The sequence below is a fragment of the Protopterus annectens genome, chromosome 1.part1 (genome assembly GCF_019279795.1).
Source record: "Protopterus annectens isolate FY-2018-M chromosome 1.part1, PAN1.0, whole genome shotgun sequence".
In the NCBI taxonomy this organism is placed as follows: domain Eukaryota; kingdom Metazoa; phylum Chordata; order Ceratodontiformes; family Protopteridae; genus Protopterus; species Protopterus annectens.
In genome coordinates, this window is record NC_056726.1 from 242,635,110 (window position 1) to 242,641,109 (window position 6,000).

Sequence of the window (6,000 nt, forward strand, 5' to 3'; positions counted from 1 at the left end):
AGAATACATATTGTGCTTAATTAATCATTTAAATACCCTTCATTTTGGTGCCAATAACACTGTTAATAAAATCCTTACTCCATTTGAAGTGACCCTACCCATATTTCATGTAAACAGTACTATAATAAAATAAAAAACAAATAAAATCACATATAAAACAGAGTAGAAATGGCACTGACTAAACAAATTAAATGTACATATAATAACAATAATGTACTACTAAACGTCCTAACCAAATACATAAGAGACACAATAAAAAAGCCATGTTCATATAAGTAATATACAATGTAACATATAAGGCTGTCTCATAATATGTTTTTTAGAGCAAACACTACAAAAACCAACATAAATACTTATACCTGTACGTGTAGGATAGGTTTGATCGAAATGTGGTCATTTAGACCGGGTAAGTTAGAGGAATCAGTTAATAATTGCCACTTGACCTCCCTATGTCCCAATATTGCCTTGAAATTACCCCCTCGGGGGCCTAGCCTAACTTGTTCTAATATAGCAAACTTGAAAAAATGGCTATCCCCACTTTTTTCAACATGTCTATATAGGGCATTATTACTGTCCTTCATTCTTATGTTAAATAAATGGTCATAGATTCTTTTTTTAAGAGACCTCTCAGTTTTCCCTATATAGTAACTGGGACATACCATACACTTTGCCATGTATATTACAAACTTAGAGTTACAATTCCCTTGCCTGAATGTGATTTTAGTTCTGTTGACATTCTCTAAAATAACACCTACGTCTTCTAAGATAGCATGACATTGTCTACAATTACCACATCTCCTTGTATGTTTAGTTTGCTCACAAACTCCCCTACTGATATTACCCTGCTCCAAATTTCTCTTGATATTACAGCCATTTTATAGACAAATGAAGGTGATTCACCTACTGATTTCCTAATTTCATTATCTGCCATAAGAATGTTCCAATTACTGGTTAATATCTGCTTTACTTGATTCACATAGGGGTGTATTCCAGTATACACGCTCTTTGCTAATTTAAATCAGTATTGTTAGAACGTATAGATGTATTCTTAAATAATTATTTTCCTAAAATTGGTGGGTATTTTTTACCCCATTCATTTATGACGTACTTCTTTACATCATCCAACATTTACCTCGGATATCCCCTTTCTCTAAACAGGGAACTAATATATTCGATTTCATCTACCATGTCTAAATCCAAAGATGTCATTCTGGCTGCCCTTATACACTGCCCTTTAAAGATGTTTCTCATTAGTTTCCTCAGATGGTTACTAGAATATTCTCTACTTCGTCCATCAAAGGCATACGTTTTCATCATTCTTCTTAATTAACAACTTCATGTAATCAAAACTGAATTGATTAAATAACTGATTAAATTAATCTGTGTTTTCCCAATCCAGATTTTTGGATGATATTTTTATCCTATGGGATGGCTCCCGGGAAAGTACAAACCAGTTTATGGAGTACTTAAATGGTACTAGTATCTATTTAAAATTTACTTACACATGCAACACAGGGGGTATAGCTTACCTGGACACATATATATCAAATGAATCTAATGGATTCAAATCCCGTATACACAGGAAGAACACATTTTCCAACAGCTATCTTGAATATTCTACTAACCATCTGAGGAAACTAATGAGAAACATCTTTAAAGGGCAGTGTATAAGGGCAGCCAGAATGACATCTTTGGATTTAGACATGGTATATGAAATCGAATATATTAGTTCCCTATTTAGAGAAAGGGGATATCCGAGGTATATGCTGGATGATGTAAAGAAGTATGTCATAAACAAATGGGATAAAAAATACCCGCCAATTTTAGGAAAATAATTAGTTAAAAATACATCTATACGTTCTAACGATACTGATTTAAATGATCAAAGAGCATGAGTACTGGACTACACCCCTATGTGAATCAAGTAAAGCAGATTATTAACCAGTAATTGGAAAATAGTAGGTGAATCACCTTCATTTGTCTACAAAATGGGCTGTAATATCAAGAGAAATTTGAAGCAGGGTAATATCAGTAGGGGAGTTTATGAACAAATTAAACATACAAGGAGATGTGGTAATTGTAGACAATGTCATGCTATCTTAGAAGAAGTAGGTGTTAGAGAATGTCAACAGAACTAAAATCACATTCAGGCAAGGGAATTGTAACTCTAAGTTTGTAATATACATGGCAAAGTGCACGGTATGTCCCAGTTACTATATAGGGAAAACTGAGAGGTCTTTTAAAAAAAGAATCTATGACCATTTATATAACATAAGAATGAAGGACGGTAATAATGCCCTATAGAGACATGTTGAAAAAAGTGGGGATAGCCATTTTTTCAAGTTTCCTATATTAGAACAAGTTAGGCTAGGCCCACGAGGGGGTAATTGTTAAAAAGATTAGTTAAATTGTATTACAGAGACAAGATAACTGGTGAAATGGCTTGAAGATAGTTTGTTTACTAATGATCAACCCTGTAATCTATTAAACGCTTGTCTTGGTGGCTGAGAGTTGCCTCCAGTTGCAAGACGAATGCATAAAACAAGCTTTATTAAGTATTAAACCAAACTCAGCCACAAGACCTGATGGTCTGAATGAATATTTCCTGAAAGGGATTGTTGAAAACCTGACTCCCTGATGATTTTATCTGTTTTACAGAACCTTTAGTGAGGCATATGTGCTTAATTTATGGAAAGATGCAATTGTGATACCAATTCAAAAAGGCAAGGCAAGTTTTATGGTCAATAATTAAAGGCCAATAAATCTTACATGTATTTTGTGCAAATGCTTTGAACAGGCATCATGTCTGTCATTTATGCAAATATTAGACTCTAGCACTGATAATCAATATGGATTTCTCACATGTAGATGTAGCACATCTAATTTGAGTACATTTTAATATGTTGTATGTTCCTTAGATGATGGCCTAGGATGGGATGCAGTATATTTTGATTTTGCTAAGGATTTTGATGCTGCTTCTGATATGGTAGTTATTGATAATCTAATGTAAATTGATGCATATGTATCTAGATTGGTAGCAACTGGTAGCAAATTGGCTGTCAAACAAAAAATAGAGTGAGAATTAAAAATTGCTATTCAGGTTATAAATTTATCATTAAAGGTGTACCACAAAGATAGATTTTAGGACTTTACTTTTTGCAATGGTAACGTCAGAAATGTCCAATTTCAGACATGGTATGGCTGAGTAAATTTGACAATGATATAACAATTAGGAGGCCAGTTAATAACATGCATCATTATCAATTGCAAAAATATTTAGATAAAATATATGAGTAGGAATTATCAAGTTATGAATTTTAACACCAATAAATGTACAGTTTTGCACTCGGGACTGGAAGTAATTGTTACCCTTATCCTTGGATAATCTGGTTTGCACATCTTCATATGTGGTAAAATATATGAGTCTTATGGTGGACTCTGCTTTGAAATTTGGTCTCATCAAGAACATGCTTCAATGTTTCTATAGCAGAGACAGACAGGTGCTGATTAAGATATATATAAGCAGAATATGACCTATTATTGAATACAGTGGGTCCTTTTGTCTATTGAGCATCTCTCAGTTGAAGATGGTAGAACGTATTCAGAAAACATTTATGAGACAGGTAGCCGATTGCAAATGTTTGTCATATGAGAGCCTTAAGCATAAATCCTTCTATGGCAATTTGATCTTGATCTACAAATGTTTGAAGAACTGTAATATGGCATGTATTTTGGACATATACTTTACTGATCATGTTATTAATACCAGAAATAATTCACTGGTTAGATTATTATTTGTAAGCTCAAAGTTAAAAAGGTTCCTTTTTTCATTCAAGAGCTAGCAGGATATGGAATTCTTTACCTAAGCATATTAGGTCTGCAAAAGTACTTACATCAATTAAGGTACTACTAGACTTTAGGTTTCAACAATGCATTACACAAAAGGTACAGTAATAAGGAAACGTCTTAAATGGCCTGTTTAAGCCCTGAGTTTGTTAACTATTTCATTGACTAGATCTGCCAGTGTATATGAATATACAAGAAAGATATTGTTAAGATTTCCTAGAGAAATGAACTAAACACAGTGGAAACAAAAATGGTACTCATTTTACAAGAAAACTGAATCACAATGTGTACGTTTGTACTTTATTTGTGTATGCAAGAGCCTAAAAGAATGGAGCAGAAGAAAAGGGCCCTTCATCCTAATGTGTACATTGCATAAGGCACACCACCACCTGACTAAGCAGGATAAGGGCAGGGCAGCCTAATACTCTGTGGAATTCAGACTGTGGTCTCTACTTTCACACACTACAGGTACACATGTGGCAGATAATGTGATTCCATAGCAGTTAATGAGTCAGATTATCAATGTAAGGAACATTCTAACATTTTCTAAGTTTGTCCAGCACTGTCCAATGAAAAACAGCAGGAAGGGACAAATCATATACAGTATACAAAGTAGGCTAGGCCACAGACATAGATGGTTATCTTTTGCTATGCAGTACAGTGATATGGTACACCCATCAACTCTAAGCCGAGGACAAAAATAAAAGTCCTGAGTTAAGGACAAAAACAAAAATTCCTCTAACTCTTGGAAATGAAGACCAAAAAAGAAAGCACAGCCACTCACTACAATAAAAAAACTGGTAACTTCAGTGTTTGTACAGCCATGAATATAATATAGTATGATTTCATTTTTTTGAATGCCTGTACTGTGCTACCTCCCCACTAGCATCTGCAAATTGTACTTCCTAACACTTAGCTCCCAGGGTAGTCGTGCTTGTTGTTCATCCCAGCTCTACCCTGTTAGGCAGGATTAAGGTGAAGGGGTATCAAGCACATCACTTTGACCCCAATAATGGACCACTAGACTGGGGATAGCAAAATATATTAGTTACAGGGGGAGTCTGCACATGGTCACGCCACATGGTCACGCTCAGGTGTGTGTGTGTGTGCTTGCATGTGTTGCCAGTGTGTGTGCACATTTCCCTGTATTTTATAAATATGATAGTATCTAAATTGTGACATACACATACACAAGTCATATCTGAAAGCAAAAAAAAAAAAGACACAGAACAGGTGATTGCTTTGATCTGGGGAATGTGACATGACAATTAATGTTGCTGAAACGATGTCCAGTGGCAGTGAATCGTAGAATAGATGTATGGCAATGGGCAATGTTGGAGAAGAACTGTCTAAAATGAAAAAAAAACACAAAAATAAAATCAAAAATCTGTGTACACTGTGCATCATTAGCCATCTAGCAAGATGATGTCTCTGGCTCTTCTTCTGAATGATTAATAAATTAGGGAACACACTATACCCCTGTAACATTGTATGTCACTTAAAGACATCAAAATCAACTCCCACCCGAAAAGATGGCTCATCATTTGAAACTTGCTAACATGAGGCCCATCATGATTCAGAGCACCACAACAAAGATGCTTGATGTACTATTTGTCACCAGTTTACAAAATTGGATCATATATATATATATATATATATATATATATATATATATATATATATGTATATACATACATACACACACACACACACACACACACACACACACACACACACACACACACACACACACAGACAATGTGTGTGCATGGTTGTATACAATTTTATCATTGTTACCTTCACTTCATGGATTGCAGTCCATCAGAAATACAATTGCCAATGAAAAAGATTGGGCTACGTTCACCACAAATACACTCAAAAATTTCCTGTCTTAATTTAATCCAGTCAAAATGCTGCATAACTGCTTTTTATGCAACAATCATAGAAAAAGGTCACAAAAATCCTACAATTAGAGCTATAATAGTTCCATTGTACTAAATACTGTTTTCATAATCATTGCATAAAAAGTCAAAATGAACCACTCTATCCTCAGCAAGACACACATCGATGCTTTACATGGAGGGCTTTCACACCCCCTTACTCATAAATGCTAACTCCATTGTTGCATAACCAAGACCAAAGGAAATGCACCAC